Source organism: Diplotaxodon limnothrissa, linkage group LG16 (genome assembly GCF_057381915.1).
Source record: "Diplotaxodon limnothrissa isolate DT_005_m linkage group LG16, D_limnothrissa_male_GT1.1, whole genome shotgun sequence".
In the NCBI taxonomy this organism is placed as follows: Eukaryota; Metazoa; Chordata; class Actinopteri; order Cichliformes; family Cichlidae; genus Diplotaxodon; species Diplotaxodon limnothrissa.
In genome coordinates, this window is record NC_140611.1 from 35507770 (window position 1) to 35525775 (window position 18006).

The 18006-nt window shown below is 41.4% G+C and overlaps 1 protein-coding gene across 1 annotated transcript in view; it reads right to left on the reverse strand.

The window, feature by feature from the left end:
- Positions 1-18006, reverse strand: part of col18a1a (collagen type XVIII alpha 1 chain a) — an 87266-nt gene that overhangs the window by 65449 nt on the left and 3811 nt on the right. The gene's annotated exons all lie outside the window — the stretch shown is intronic.

Sequence of the window (18006 nt, forward strand, 5' to 3'; positions counted from 1 at the left end):
TTAAGTCCGGTTACTATCAGGTGGAGGTAGCCGAGGAGGACAAGCCTAAGACAGCTTTTGTGTGTCCTCTTGGCTTCTATGAATTTAATAGGATGCCACAGGGTGTTACAAATGCCCCAAGCACCTTCCAACGCCTGATGGAGAAGTGTGTGGGTGACCTCCACCTCACCGAAGTGCTTGTCTTTTTAGATGACCTGATTGTGTTCTCAGACACATTAGAAGAGCACGAATCCAGGCTAATGAAAGTTCTTACTCGCTTGAGAGACTACGGTCTTAAATTATCCCCAGGAAAATGCCACTTCTTCAAAACATCTGTGAAGTATTTAGGGCATGTTGTGGATGCTCACGGAGTCCACACCGATCCTGAAAAGATCTCTGCTCTGAAATGTTGGCCGCGCCCATCCAATTTCAAAGAGCTTAAATGTTTTTTAGGCTTCGCTGGATACTATAGACGTTTCGTTGAAGGGTACTCCAAGATAGCCAAACCGTTGAATCGTCTCACTGCCGGCTACCGGCCACCGAAGAAGAGAGGCAAGATTTACAAGAGAGAACCACCCAGACTTTCTTACAGTCCCACTCAGCCTCTCGGGGAACAATGGACTCATGAGTGTGAAACCTCCTTCCGAACAATAATCGAAAAGCTGACTTCTGCACCAATTCTTGCTTTTGCCAACCCTCAACTCCCCTATGTATTGCACACGGATGCTTGTCGGGATGGGTTGGGAGCTGCGCTCTATCAGGAGCAAGAGGGGAGGCTGAGAGCAGTTGCTTACGCTAGCAGGGGGCTTTCTAAGAGTGAACAGAACTATCCCACACACAAACTTGAATTCTTAGCCCTCAAGTGGGCTGTGTGTGAAAAGTTCAATGACTACCTTTACGGTTCTAGCTTCACAGTCCTGACCGACAATAACCCGCTAACTTATGTTTTGACAACTGCGAAATTAGATGCGGCAGGACACAGGTGGCTGGCTGCCTTGTCTACTTACAATTTCAATATTAAGTACAGGGCAGGTCAAACAAACAAAGATGCTGATGGGTTGTCACGGCGGCCTCAAGAGCCTCCTCATGAAGATGAGGCATTTGTCAAAGAAAAAGCTCGTATTGATGACATGAAAGAACGTCTCATTAACATGCCAAACAATCTTGACCATGAAACATTTTCTGCCTTGTGTCAGCGTCACTCAGTGTCATGCCATTCAGAAACCCTCTCAGTTGTCGAGAGTCTTGATATTGACCCCAGCTCAGTCACTGAGGCTTATGGAGAAGACATCTTACCCTCAATGACAGATGCTGATTGGTGCGCTGCACAAAAGGATGATCCTTCTCTCGCTCGTGTTATAGCCCTGTTGAGAAGAGGCTTGAAACCCAGCCCCAAAGAAGCAAATCTTGAATCGTCAGATGTTAAACTCCTTCTGAAACAATGGAACAAACTCGAGCTCAGTAATGGCGTGCTTTACAGGAAATTCAATGACAGAGATTCCCTTGTGTACCAGTTAGTACTGCCCCAAAAGTACCGCGACAGAGCCCTGAAAGGTGTACATGACGAGGTTGGTCACCTCGGGGTTGAGCGTGCCTTACATCTCGCTCGGGCAAGGTTCTACTGGCCACGAATGGCTCAGTCCATTGAAGAGAAGTGTAAGAAATGCTCACGTTGTCTCATGAGGAAGGCCCTTCCCCAAAAGGCTGCTCTACTACAGAATATCCAGGCAACTTACCCTCTTGAGCTAGTGTGCATTGATTACTTGTGTATTGAGCCCGATAGTCGAGACACCAGAAATGTGTTAGTATTGACGGACCATTTCACAAAATTTGCAGTTGCGGTCCCGACAAAAGATCAAAAGGCTAAGACAATAGCCAGGGCTCTTTGGGATCACCTTATCATCCCCTATGGCATCCCTAGCCGTCTGCTTAGTGACCAAGGCAGAGATTTTGAATCTAAGCTTGTGAAAGAGCTCTGCACATTGATTGGGACAAGCAAAATTCGCACAACGCCCTATCATCCACGAGGAAACCCGGTGGAAAGGTACAATAGGACTCTCTTAGACATGTTAGGCACACTAGAGGACAAAGACGAGTACCATTGGAGAGACTTTGTTAGGCCATTAACACATGCCTACAACTGTACACGAAATGACACAACAGGGTACTGTCCATACAAACTTATGTTCGGCAGACAGCCGAGGTTGCCTATTGATCTTGTCCTTGGTACTCACCCGGGCAAAACCAGTCCAAAGTCTTACTCTGACTATGTTAAAGGCCTTCGCCAAAACCTCCAAGAGAGTTACACCCTTGCCAGCGAACACTCACAAAAGATGGGTGAGAAGAATAAAATGAGGTTTGATAAAAAGATCAAGGCTGCAGAACTGTTTCCAGGTGACAGAGTTTTAGTAAGGAACGTGAATGTTAGAGGGAAGCACAAACTTGCTAACCGTTGGGAACAAAATATTCACATTGTTGTCAAACGGGTCAAAGACAGCCCAGTGTATGTTGTCAGACCGGAAAACGGAGATGGCCCCCAGCGTACATTGCACAGGGATTTGATTCTCCCTTGCGGGTTCTTACCTGTTGAAGATCAGGTTGGATCGGACTCTCAGAATGGGAATCAAAGGAAAATGAGGACTAGGAGTAAACCAAACTGCACAAAAGGTAACGACAAGGATAATGGAGGAGAGTACAGTGATGAGATGAGTGATGAAGAGGAATTATGTTTTGGCACATGGAATCCACAAATCATCACAAAAGGCCCTTACATTCAAACTGAGTCAGCTCATCCTAAAGCCCAACAGCAATTGGACAGTCATCCCCCTGTATCATCCCCTGACACTGCTGTACCGGAAACGTCCTTACCTGATATTGGAAAACCTACTTTGACACAACCTGAAGTCTCTAACACAAGTCATGTGGACTATGTTCCTTCCGATGCTAGGTCTTCAGACCATGTTGTGATTGACATTCCCGAACCCAACTTGACACCTACCATGACTGATGCAGATCTCACTCCACCAGAGCCTGCAGTCATTAATGATGATGCTGTTAGTACTGATGCTGGTGCTACAGAACCAGTGAGGTTGAGGCGCTCTGACAGAGAAAGACGCCCACCTCAGAAGTTCACTTATGATGAGTTAGGAGAGCCGCTGACCTTGGCTATTAGCTCCTTTTTCCAAACCTTAGGCGTTGCATTCTCCAAAACTGTCATGTCACCTTTACCAGGCCCCAGTTGGTCAACGATGCATGAAGGGACTCATGCCGTTTAGAGGGGGAGAGTGTAACCCATGGTTATTTTATTGCCAATTGTATTCTGTTTTTATTCTAATTTGAAGTGTTACTGTTTGTTAAATGCTGAGTTTTCCCATGTACCGTGAATGCACCATAGCGCGTGCGTGGTGACTTTCTTTCACTGCATCCGCCTGCACGCCTGTAACGTGTTGCGCTACGGAATTAATGTTTTCTTTGAAGAATATCCTGGTGAGTCTCACAGTTGCAGTTTCAGTTGTGATTCATAGTCCAGTTTCTGAGCATAAAACCAGTCAGGATACAATGCTTGTCGGAAATGTGATATTTGTCTTAGAACCTGCTAACGATTGCTTAGCTGTGTTAGCCTGTGGAGAGTATGCTAGCGTACCCACATGTGCTCCCTGGGCTAATGCGCTTACATGTGAAGTTTTAGCTAACACACCACGGAGACACTTTTCATGCTTCATGATTTGCAGTGAAATGTATTTTTGTTGTTGATAAATTGTTATTGGCCAATAAGAACTGTATAGGTGTGTGATGTGTGAGGGGGAACAAAAGGGATAACACTAGAGAAACACATGTTTTATTTTACAAGTGAGTGATTGCACTGCACGTTGTGTGCAGGCTGGTTTTTTTTATGTAGTAGAAATCTGCTGCAAGGACCGAGCGGTGCCATCTAAGGACTGGATGCCACTGGAGGTGCCTAGAAAGGACGTTCTCAATCTGAAGGCCACCTGTTTCCTTGGAGGGTGGTAGGATACAACGATTTGCAATTTTTTTTGGATTAACGTTTTTTCTGAGATCTCAGGACACTTTATGTTGTTACTTTTTTCTTTTTTTTGGGTCAGATCTGATTCCACTTAACACAAAAAACTGATGCATCAAAAAGCAAAAACTGTGACTAAAGACAATTAACACTTACTAAGAACACTGAATACTAAGTGCACTGAACTGAAAAGGACAGCCTACCTAATATATTTATGGACACTTTAAGTGATATATTGTACATTGTTGAGATTTACATGTTTGAAATGGTCTAAATGTTTTGTTCATGTCTATGTTTTGGAGCATTTAAATGTTGAATACACTCAAATCACTTTTCTCCCTTTAAGTTGTTGTCAGTGTCTCATTCTGAGTGGAGGGATATTCCTTCTTTAAGTTGCGTTACCACTGCCAGTCTCCTTACGATCCTAACTGAACCCAACAAGAGTAGATTCTCAAATATTGTTTTTTTCCTTGACTTTGTATGACAGATTACTGTGGATTTGACTGATTTTGGACTACTCAGTTAAAAAGGGTGACATCAGGCTACTTACACACTCAGTTATGTGTGTCAGACTGGGGCACTTTGAGCCAAGGGGGAAACACACAAAAGAGCTCAGATTCCTCAGAGTTTCAGTTGGATGGTGGGAGAAGTTAAGCAGGGATACTTGCTATTGTCTGCACTGAGGCATTCCCCACAAGTTGTGACTATTCACCAGGGAGATTTTTGTGTGCGTGTGTGTGTGTGTGTCTGTCAGAGAGGGCATGCTGACCCGACTTCAGCCACTGAGCTTATGGCTATTTGGACTCACTGAGGGGGAGCAGACGCAAAATGAAGTCTGGAAATAAAGATGGGGTGAAGGAGAGTAGTAAGGGACCATTTAATTGTAAGTGACAGAAAACTCTTTAGCTGATTTAACATGCACCATAATCTGAAAGTACACACACTTGCAGCTGAGTGGCATGGTATTTCTGGCAGTGGAGGAAGGTGAACTCCAGTGTGTGTGTGTGTGTGTGTGTGTGTGTGTGTGTGGGGCCTGGTTTTCCTCTTTCTGACAAACAATGCACCATTCAACTGGAGAATAAATACAACAAAAACTACAAAAATATGCCGCTGCAGCTACAAATTGTTACAGGAAGGACATTCAGAGGTTGAATTTCACGAAGCCACCCACAAGAGATAAAGCAATTACGTGAGAGCCTTAATAGCTCTCGAATTCTTTTTGAAGCAGCATGCCAAGTTATAATTTTGTCCCATTACCAAGTGCCAAGTAAGAATTTTTTGCCAGAATTAAGTCATTCAGCAGATTTAGATTTATTCTGCCTTCTCTTGCTCCAAGAAAAACAGGGGGGAAAAAATCCACTTTCATTATAAAAATCCAGGAAACTATCAGTCATGGTTTGTTAGAAGTCGATTAACATTGAAAAAGCCTTTAACAACCCCTGGGAGAGTTGCTGATCTGCCACCAGTAGGTCAACTTTCATCTTTTAAGGGTTTTTTGGGAAGGAAATCATGCAGCTGTAGGGTCTTTAAGTATTGCAGTAGGTAGAAAGCTTCAGCTCTTATATCATAACTTCCTCTGCTTCCTTAGCTTAATAAAAGGAAGACAGTCTGGCAACTACGGCACTCTTTAGCTTAGACCTATTAGGTAGCTCTGCAGTAACTCAATAGTATTGTTCAGCTGTATGGGCTGAGTGGTGGTATGCGTGGCATGGCGGGATGAATAAGACATATGGAAGGTAAAGAGTAGGCAGTGGAGGGAAATGCACACTGCATGTGAGCCAACACATCCTTGGAGCTTTTTTCATCCTGACACTATTCAAACACAAAGCACAATACACTGATTCTGTTCAGTACCCTGAGTACACCTTTACAATCCTTTGAAAAATAGGCTGCCATTAGCTCAGCCTCGCACTGAGTTTATCAAGGAGTTATTTGTCACCCATGTACTTTTCACCCTATTGTGAATTTTCAGTGATGTACTGAACTTTTGGAAAACAGCCAAACTCTTAGAGGAACCCCCCTGCCCCCCACCCACGTACAGACAAACCTCATCAACCCAATGTTTTTTTCTGTCCTGGCCTGAGACACAGTTACAGGCCTGAGGCAAGATCTTTAGAGGGGTGGAGACGTGGGAGGTTTGAATTGCCCTCAAGGCAAGTTTGGTGGTATTGGGGGTGGGGGGTTTGGGTGGGTAAAGAAAACCCATGCCTGAATATTCCCATGTCACATCCAAACATAAACTCCAACTGATCTTTACTGTCATAGATAAGGTAAATGATCTCTTTGATCCATATCAGTAAAACAGCATTTACACACAATAAAAACCATCATCATTACAATAACTATAATGTTAAATTATCTTGTAGCTGGAGGGAGACGTTTCAAACCTATAAGTTATTTCAGCGTGGAAGACTTTTGGATGTGCCTCTCTGATCTGACACTGCAACAGGAATTGGCTGTGATGTTATTTTTCTTGTGCAAGGTTTGAAACACGGGGATCTAGATCAACCCGAGATCAAGTGTTAGAAATATATCAGGCCAACAACCATTGTGAGGTTTAACAACCAGTACATACAAGAGATTACAAGAGGCATGAGGCTTAGTTTCTTCCATGATGCACCCTGAGTAATGGCGATAAGAAATGTAATAAGCAACCAACAATCTTCTTGCTTGACTTTAAATCTGACATCTACTCTCAATCGAATGTGGTAAAATGTAATATTTACAAAGCTCTTACCGACCTTTTCATAAATCACACCTTTTTAAATAAAAAAAAAAAAAAACACTAAACCTCAAATAGTGAGATTTTTTCAACATGCCTGAAACATCTTTTCCAAACTTGGATAAACAACATGAGCTAAATCAATACCCTGCCTGTCAGACTCCTTTCAGAGGCAGATTCTCTCTGACTTCATATATGATGTACCAGACAGCGAACTCGTAAGGGCATGCTAGATGTCATCGACTAAAACAACTCTCTTTGGAGGTGAAACCAAGAACGAAGTGCAGCTTTTCTAACAACGTGAATTGCGGAAAGAAAAGAATCTGCACACAGTGTAACCAGAGACTGCTGCTATAAGACAAATCCCCAAACATCATGGGCCTAAACCACAGACCACAGGGTTCACACGTTGTGTGCTTAACACTCTAATCTCCCCTCTTGACCCATTTTCAAAGCAGCTTGCTCAAACAGAAAAACCACCAGGAAGTTTGATTCTGTTCAGAACGCATTGGGTTTTTAAAAAAGCAATAATACAGCTGTTAAGAGAAATGTTAAAAAACATATTTATTCTAATTACTATAAATTAACACATTCATAAAGCTTTAAAAAAGTGGAAGATTTAATATTCTACAAATATTTGGGAGCACCCAATGTCTGACTGATTAGACGTTTGTAAAATTGGCTGATTGAGCTATTTTCACCCAGACAATCGTGTTGATTATGATGATGATGATGATGATGATGATGATGATGAGTGTCTGCTGATGTTAATCAGATCAAATTAAACTGAAGCCGCAACCACTGACTCATTGATGTGATGTCAGAATACATGCCCTTGAGTGTAATTTAACAGTGAGCACAGCGCAGTTCACTTTAACAATATGTTACTGTGTTGTAGCACACGACTGAGTTTAATTTGCCCGATAGCTTTAAGCTATAGAAAGCACTGACTGACGAGTCACTCCGTCTGCTTTTTCTGCTAACAGGCGAGGGTACCAAACACTGGTTAAAAATGCTCATCTGACTATATCAATCAGTCCTTTCAGTTCAAGAGCTTAACATGTGACAAAAGTGGGAAAAAATGAAAAAAAAATTCTCCATAAGTCAGTACTTTTAACAAACAGTGAGACATTCAAAGGTCTCGAGGTTCTGTGAGTCAAAAGCTGCATTATGGTCACATTCCGAGACATGTTCATATCTAATAAAATAGAGGCCCACCTCTTTAGTGTTCAGACTGTCCACTGACAAATTTCCCAGGCTATCGACATTCTTAAGATTCTCCTGTCAGTCACAAAGGGCAACTTATTGACCGACCATCTAGCAACTGCTCCCAAACACAAAATTCAAGTTTTTTCACTTCCTTCATTACACAAGTAAACCATAACAATACTGTAAGCTGCACAACAACAGTGTTTTAAAACCCTAACATCTGCTCAACAAACACTGACACGTCAAGGTTTTGGCAGGAGCAGGTTCGTTTTCATCAGCCTGACACACTTAAGACTCCGAAAGATCAAACACCCAACAGAGAAGTCTGGATCAGTGGCTATGAACTGAAAGGAATATGTCCAGAACTTGTATGGTGTCTTACATGTAACCAAGATTATAAAGTGTCATTTTGAGACCATTTTTAATTAAAACCTCAGGTTTTCACCCCTTTTGGTCATTTTGAGTATTCCCAGATTAGAGTCTATTCAGTGCAACAAGCTTAAAAATCTATGTGGTTCAGATTTGACTTCAACCTTTAAAACTCTGAATTATAAAGAAAAGTTTTTCTTTCAGCTTCAGTACGTTTTTTTCCCCATTTGAAGGCTTTAATCGCATCGTGCCATTTCAAATACTCCCTCACACAAACGGTATTCACCATGAATGCAACATTTCTACCTGCCTACACAGGTCTGTGATTTACTGAGCAGCTAAAAATGCTGGCAAAGGTGCAGATGCATGTGCACAACCTTTCAGCGTTCAGTATGCGCCAAAGATGAATCTCTTTCCATTCCTGTTGTTCTTTCTGAATGCATGAGTAAACAGCATCCTCTGCAGAAGTCATGGGCTTCAAGTGGAAAGAATGCACACACAGTTCTTGTTTCTGCACTAGCTCAGTCGTGTAAGGAATTAACTGTTATCTCATTCTGTTGGCCGGTGCCGTCCCTTTGTTCTTTTCTGGTTCTTTGAGCCTGCTAGGCCTAACTCAAGTGTTGAGTTTCAGCTTTGTACAGCTTTTCAAGAACATGTCAATGCAGATCAACGCTTTGAGAGTAAATCCAAGGAGGCTAAAACGCTCGATTTTTGTCACAAAGAGAAGAAATTGATATCATTCCCTTCATATTTGCCCTTCACTGGCTAATGCAGACATACAGTAAGTAAGTAAATGAAACACCGACTTTAACTGGAGCCCAAAGATTGATTTTAATCCTTAATTTTCCTTAATTGTCATGAAATCAAGGAAGCCTTTTCCTTTATAGCAGTGCACTTTGATTCTTCCATAAAACTCAGAACTTACTCAATACTGAGTTCAGCTTAAACCGAGATGATGCCAAGAGACCTTTTGGTCAGTGAGGGACTTATTTAGGAAATAAAAGCTGTTCTGCAGCCTAGGCAGCTGCCTTCGCCTCAAGATCGCACTGTCTTGCAGTTTGTTTCAGTAGAGTGCAACCAAAATGGTGGTTTGCTGTCAGTTGTGGATTTCCATCAATCTCCCTCTGGCTATCTGGCTCAGGTCACTCAAGGTGTACAAGTCTGCTGCCATTACAGCCTCTCTCCGGTCGATTCTGTCCCCACAGATCTCCCACAGCAGGCACTGCAGGCCAAACTTCATGGTCAAAAACACCTGCGACGTTGGGTCCAACACACCAAGTGCCCATTTCCCAGCTCCTCCGCCTCCTTTTTTCCAGTTTATTTATATATTTAAAGCTAAAGATTTTTTTTTTAGTTCAGTAAATGCATAATGCTTTAAACAATAAACAACAATGTTTGATATCAAAATATTGACCAAGACAACAGCCCCAGATGAGAATCACATATATTATTAAACCCTCTTGGAAGGGCATAAACATTTAGCTTACCAGGCAACACCTTCAAATGTCTGTCAGTGAATTATGTTGGCCAGCTTATACTCCACCTTCAACTGACACTTTAATCCCCTGTAATGAACAGAGACAGTGGCTGGACTTTATGCCTATAGCTATATCAGAGGCCTGGGGATACAGTAGATGAAGAGAAATAAGTGGTACAAAGAGGCCTTTCATCCACAAGACAATATCAGAGCTCTCAATTAGTGCAAGCCAGACTGGAGACTAGGGTGCCAGCATTGATTGTCCCCCCACCAGCCACTTAGCACAAAAAGTCCACAGGTTTTCCTGTACTACAGCTTAAGCTAAGCAAAGGCATGTTAAAATACACATGACTAGGATTTTACTTTGTTTGAGCTGGTGCACCAACCTGGTTTAAAACAAGTGAACTTTGTGAACCAACAAGGTAGGAACAAATATCCCCACAAAGAGGACTTGAAAAATGATAGTAGATATTACTGGTATTCCAAAGTAAACTTGGACTCTGCTCCACAAGCTTTTCAGAGGAGTAACAGGAAACATTTATTTTCAGGGCTGAACACAGACCAACAAATGACCAGATAAACATCAAAAATAAACACAGACTGCAGAATTTAATACAGCCACTTTCCACAGGTCCCATCTATGTACGGTATGCCAAACCCAAAACAACAACAACAACACAGTTACTCTTACCTGAGGGCATTCATAGAGCAGTGACCTTAACATGCTGTCTGACTTTCACACAGGGAAAGAAAAGAAGGGAGGCAATAAGAGACTGGTTGAAAACCAGCACAAAACTAGCCAAAGCCTAAGGCGAACACAGGCCTGTTCAAGGGCCTGGACCGTATCATGCGGATACAGTCGGGTCACGTTTAACTGCCAAATACAGACTTGATTACTTCCTCTCACACAGGTGCAGAGAGTATGCATTTCTACAGCACACTCAACTGGAGTAGAAATGATGTGATAGGGGTGACTTGAAGGTGACATGAGGGACTAGATATTTGAAAGCTGATCTCATTCTTGTGTTATGAAGTGACCCAAACAGGCTGTGAAAATAATTGTTTTTGTCACTTCACATGAAACATGAAAGTCTGCTTGGCAATATAAGACCAATCATTAGAAAATGCATGTATTTTAATAAAAACACAAGGTAAACTACACACTGGATTTAGAAGATTTACCCTTTTGTAAGCACTGTAGTGCATTAGCAGTTCTATCCAAGATGTACATCTGAGAGGGGGTCAGTTTTAGGTTGGGTTGAATATATTGAACATACTTGAACTGTGAGAGTCAGATCTGTATGAAATTACAGGGTCTTTGAGGAGATTGAAACAGACATTCATATGAAATGAACGACTGAAACAGTTGCTGCGCAAACCATTCATTAATTTAGAGTTTAAAACAAGATAGCAAGATGTTCCAAAGGGAGGTAAATTTAGTCCACCACTGCATTCTTACCTTGTTCTTGTCTTGGTAAGACAGGATGCAAAAGGAAACTTAAGGTTACAAGGACTTTACATGACCACAACTACTTAGCAAGCCTAAATAACAAGGCTATAAACATGAGCTGTGAAACAAAAGGGCTCAGTTGACTCCAGCGCAGAGTCTCAATGGATGTTTCAGCCAATGAGGTGGTCAGTGTGGAAGAGAATTTGACTGCAGACCTTCCAGGCTGTCTCAGCAAACAAATAACCCTGCAAATCTTTCACTGGACCTCTAAATATTTAACATCCCCATGGTTGGCCTATGTTCCTCCTCTCTAAGTCTCTTATTAATGGATGGCGCTGTGCCACCTGGTCCGTAACAACCACAGAGTGAATGGAGGGCATCCTTTATTATCCGCGAGCTTATGATTCACACAACAATTAGCAGCTTCCAAGTTATGAGCAGCTGAGGCATTCACTTTGTAAAAGTCTAGGCTTAGCACATCATCAAACAAGACCGTAAGTCCTCCATCTCACTGTAGTGATAAGCAATGACATGAATGGAAAAGGATTGGATACTGGATGCTTTCCAAAGTTGATGATGAAAGGAAGTCACCTTCAGAGCAAACTGATGCATTTTTAAGGTCGGGCTGTCCACAAAACAGCAGTAGAGTCAATGGCTGATTTCAGTTGTCAGTTAATTTGTTCCTGTAATTCTTTTTCTATCTTATTAATTCAAACCAAGTGCACCTGGAAACCTCACCTCTTGGTTTCTGGCAGGTACAGTAAGGATAGGTCATCAAATCTCATACCTTGCTCAAAGTCCTACTTCCGGCAAACACATAGGAAAGTAAAGGATCGAGCTATAGGACTCGGCAAATCCCTCTTTTGTGAGAAGATCTCTCGGTTTGATGGTAATCTCCCTCTCCCAAGGGATTCTCTTCAGCCCACACCCCCACGTGAGATTTGTGACAGGGTAAAAAGAGAAGTGCCTACAGACACAGCAGATCTTGAGGGACGGGTGAATGAGTGGAATTCAAGGATGCCTTGAAAAGCAGTCTCTACATCATGAGAGTCAATCAGAAGATAAGACGACGTGGAGAGCGCAAAAAGAGGGATATAACGGCAACATGAGGTTCAAAACGCACAATGGCATTCCTGAGAGGGGCCTCGTGAAATGCTGAATGGTCTATTCATTCATTTTTTTTTTTAAAAACACATTGGGTGGTAGCTGGTGCCTGTGTTAACAGTGCTCACATCTGACAGTTAAAATAAGCTAATTTCAGATTGAAATCTCCAAAGTACCTTCTAAATAGTGTAAGAAGATCACATCATAACTAAAGACATAAAGCAGTCTATATGGTCCCTCTGAACCAGTCATAGATTGTGGAGAGTGAAAAGCCCACGGCTTCGATTTCTTAGGACAAGAGAATGTAAATGGGTGGAGTGGGGGTCTCTAGTTTCATGCCTCTGTGTTCAACAGGCTGTCAGTGAGGACAAGTGAACACTACCTAAAGCTGGAGACTGGGACAAAGTGCCAGTAGATAGATCCAGTTTCCCCTGCTACAGCCAAATACGGCTTTGTGGTGGAAAAATCTGCACCTGGTGGCCATGGAAACCAGTTTTCATCCAAACGAGAGCCAGCAGTGCTGATAAACTGAAAGTGAGCCCTGATGAAAATGTAATGCTTTCTAAAGGAGCTCAGCGGCTTTTGCAAGTTTCGTTTGGGTGTCTAAAACTACAACACTGCCACTATGAGCTGTGTTCACCCTTCTTCAAGAGGCTTGGGAACATGCTCCAGTCTATACACTGTTACAAAGTTAATGTCTTCTAGAGCTGAATACTCCATGATTTAGATATTTGTCACTTAGGTTTTTTTTTATTGACTGAAACTTTTAACTTTTAACCAAGAAATTGTCAATCTTCAGAAATCTCTTTTGCAGGAGTGTCCTGAACAGAGATGGGCAGTAACGCGTTACTGTAATCTGATTACTTTTTCAAGTAACGAGTAAAGTAAGGGATTACTATTACAAAAACTGTAATTAGATTACCGTTACTTTCCCGTAGGAACGCTGCGTTACTGCGCTACTAAAACCGTGATTTTTTTGCGAGAATGTCTCACGACAGTGACGTAAGCGAGTGCGACGTTCGTGACATCAGCTGTGTGCAGATCAACAATGGATAATATATCGAGTGCAGGAGAGAGTATGAGCGTGCAGCGTTTAAGGCGTGGAAGTACTGACCTTACTTTGAGTTTGATTCCATAAAAAGTGACAAAAACATTAGTGTCTGTTGTGCGTGGGAAGAAAACTTATTTTTACAGCGAAAAAAACCCCCTAAACTAGCACCGAGTGCGCAACGACATAATGGGAAATTCACAGAGAAACTCGCGGATTCTTCAACTGACCGCGGCACACCTGCACCAGGGTAAACCTCCGCCTACCCCAGTCTGGGTAGGCGGAGGTTTCACCTGTAAAGCAGTCCTGCTTTACAGGTGAAAATAGAGCAAAAGGACCGCTAGTCTTTGACTTTATTTATTTTCTGCTGTGTTTTACTTGCATGTATTTGAAAGACTGAGTGTAAACACAAAAAATATTTTATTTTATGTGCTGGAATGTGCAGAAAATAGGTTTAAATGTTAAACTAATTTATTCAACTCAGAGAATGTTGCATATAATTAAATTTTTGCTTGATGCATAAAGTTAAAAGATTAAAACTGATAAAACAAGTTAAAAAGAAGATACTTTTCCATTTGATTACATTTTGTATGATGGTTTATGTAGAAAAAGTAGAATTGGGCTGAAAGATATATCGCTTTATCACCTCTTCAGGTTGTAAATCGTGTTTTTAAAAAGTAACTAAGTAACTAAGTAATTAATTATTTATTTAATTAATTAATTACTTTTGAAAATAAGTAATCAGTAAAGTAATGGGATTACTTTTTTGGGGAAGTAATCAGTAATTAGTTACTGATTACTTTTTCAAGTAACTTGACCAACACTGGTCCTGAACAATCAGGCAGCAGCCTATTCAACAGTGTTTATTTTACTGAGCAAACAAAAGTATACAAAAACTGATATTACAAAGTCATTATTGCCATACACACAAAAAACATCAAAATCTGCAACAAGGGACACGTCTGCCTTTAAAGAACACTTTCACTTTCCATATGAAGCGCTGCAATTCGTGATTACATGCGTGTCTAAAGCAAACTTTGAACAATTTTTCAAACATAAGACACGTCAGTAAATAGTCCACTTCAAATGAGTTTGCACTACTGGAAATACAATCCTAGGTTTAGGCAGAAAATCTGTCTGGAAGGAACATGAAGGAAGCGGCACACATGATGCCCACTCACAGTTAATGAAGTGGATTATTGGCTGTGTAAATCGCACACTGGAGCAATCCAACATGACAAAGATTGAAAAAACTGGCTAATGTGTGATCTGGCGGCATTGGACTTCTCGCATCCTCCTCTGTCAAGCGAGTCCTGGAGAGGTTGAGGACTGCAGTGCATGTGTAAAAACGGCTTAAATTCAGATTATTCTGCCAATTCTTCCATGTATAATAACAAAAAAGGTACTGGGTTATTTTGCTTTGACTGCTGGATGAATTCTTGGATGAATTCTTCAAGAACTCTCAAGAACTGAGCTGCACTTGTGTCTTCTTCTTCTGCATCAACCAGCAACTTAACTATGCTCACACCTTTAATTAAAAAAAACCCAAAACATGCATATGCTGTAGTCTCCTGTAATTTCCGTACCTTCACACTTTAGATTTTACGTGGATTACAGCTCGGGGAGACCAGCAATGACGTGAGGGTTTTCACCACAAACAGGAAAGAGATGCTAAGTGGTAAGAGGGCACTCAGTGTGCCATTATTGCGGGAGATAGTTGGGCGTACAGAGCAAGTGGCCCGACAAATCCTCTTCTGTTGCAACATAAGCAGTAATTATGGTGTTCCTCTGTATTTTGCCACAGTCAACCCAGCATTTTGACATCAGGAACAGCATGAGACAACAGCTGAGTGCACCTGAAACACCAAGTGGTAGGAGAACATAAAATAACAAATAACAGCTGTGAGCAACATTCAAAAGGATGCCCTGTCCTCAAAAGCAAGATAACAGGGGGACGCTGCAAATAGTGAGGCAACACTGACCAAAGGCCTTTAAATGCCAGGAAATGTTTGTCAACATAATTAAAACAGATTTGATTTTTTTCAGTTATTTGAAATTTAACCTAAAACCATCAAAATGCTGCAAATATAAAGTTTGATCCATAAACTGTTTCCTAAAATGTAAGTTTCTAATACAACGCTTTCAATGTCACAAAGACAACTTAAAGACATAAAAGGTGAGCATTTAATGAATTTGCTCCCTTTCGTTTTGTCATTCAAATGCAACATCTTGTTTACGCTTAGACTCCAGTTTCGGTGCTGCTTCTGGTATAGCCAGGATTGATTCATAAATCCATTTTGTGCATGCATAAGCCGGGTTAACCTGCATGCAGCAGCCTTTTCTTTGTGTTGAAACTATAATCAAAATAGAAGAAAATGTGGCTAAAGGAGGATATAAGGGTGAGGTGAAACGGTCTACATGCATCCAAAAAGATGATCTACGCAGTAGATCCCAAACTACATGAAAAACAAAGGAAGGCCAGTCATTCTTCCTTTCTTGTGTGTACACACACCTAATTCAAACAGTGTTCTTTGTCATGCAGGAGTGATTCTTAAACTTTGCCGAGCTTTCGGGTGTCTAGGGTAGATGTAGATATACAACTCTTCCAGATTCACTTTATGATCCAGATGGGTTAGATTAAGCTTTCAAAGCAGGATGTGACCACCGTGGTTTTCTTACAAAAACATGCCGACTTTAAAGTAAACGACACCAAATGTAAATTTCCTCTTCAGGCTACTTGGGAAATGTGTTTCTAATGTAGACAAGCTTTTCTTTTTTATATGCAGGTCTCTGACAAATGTGCAGTGTTAACATGAGTCGTAAGAGGCACGCGGTTCTCGTTGAAATAACTGCGTTTAGAAAGTTTCATGGGGGCGGGGAGTGTTCGGATTTGGCTTATTACTGGAGTATGCAAATTTTCGAACCCATTACCAGTAGCAAACTTAGACCCAACTTGAATTAGAATGGCTGGCAAACATGACTAAAAGACATACTGGTATATGCAAGGGCAGATACCATAAAATGCAGGTGCCAATCACCTGTGTCTCTCTTGAAACTGCTGGAGAAAGAGCAGACCAAGGCAGAAATCCAGATATCCTCTCTACCTCCTGAATGATTCCCACCGACAACGTCACACACAAATGTGTGTTTACACAGAGTCCAACCCACACACACTTTCCACAGACATAAACCTACTTAGCAGAGGTTTAATTAACTGTCTAAACGCTGGCGGTTAAACACAATGTAGCAAAACAAATGCTAGAAGAAACCTCCGAACCTCGTGCTTATGAGACACTTCCAGAGATGTTGATTGTGCATAAGCAGGTTTACTGACTAGAAAATCCAGGGATTAGACATCACAAGGTTCACTGAGTCAACTGAATCTGTGCACAGTCGCCCCATTTATTTCATTTAAGAGTTACACTGATCCTAACAGAGGCACCAATCCAACAGCCACCCACGTAAGACAACCTAACTTTAATTCTTGAAGGGTTTGTTGCTTTCCATTTAGAATATGTTGTGTCTGCTGCTTACAGCAAATTTACCTTCTTATGGTTTCCCTGTGCATATATCTGAATCGGTGCCATCTACATTTGTTCTTTTTCTTCAAGTTTTTGCACATTTCCCCTAAACTTTGTTACTGGTTCACCTGCAATGCCAATGCCTAAAATAAGTATTTAAACCAAAAGAAAAACATTTTGTATTTTTAAAATAAACCAAACTCAATTTTTTTCCAAAGCAACAAAAAGGAAAAATTCTGATTCTGAATCTCTGAGTCTCGAAGCAGATGTTTCCCTTCAAATACTGCAGCTGTACATTACTTGACACATCAACAGATGTTTGGGTGCTCTGCATAAGCTATGCTTTTCCACCATATATGCCTACAACAAGAGCATCAACGTGTAGGGAGTAAGATTATGACCGTCAGTTAGTCTCCAGAAAAACTTTAAACATGAGCAATTTTGATCAAAAAGCTTGTAAATTACAATTCATATTCATCAAATATGTCTGTTCTGTATTTTGTATTGTATTGTATTTTGAATGTATTACGTTTTGTTTCACATGGCTGTCCTGTCCTCATGGCCATCAGGCTTGTGCACAAAAATGGAGAAAACCCCAAGCCAGCTGTGATTTTCAATGTGGCATCTAATTCAGCCATTAAATGGCTCAGTGGGGTGTTCCCTTGCAGCCGTTCCCCTTCCCCCCACCTTGTCCCGTTTCCCTTAGGCAAGACCATGCTGGGTGCATGTCAAAGATCACATGACAATAGAGATTCCTGACCCAGCCGGGGGAATGGGAATGAACCTAATTCAACCATGTCGCAAGCTGCTGAAGCATTGCTCTTGAGACAGAGTGCCGGACCGGTGAACAGCATTCATGTGAAAATGTCACGTTGCTCACAACTAACTATTTGAACATTTTTACATATTAGTATTTAAGGAATGGCAAAATAAGAGAGAAATAAAAGGAGGTGAATGACATAAGGAACCAACTCCTTTATTAAATGGGCTGCATTACTTTTAAGAGGCGGTACATGTAGAGTTACAGTCATCTTGGCATCATATAGTTCCTCAAAGACCCTACAGTGCTGATCAAATATTAATTGTCAGCCTCTCAGTTTCCTCTC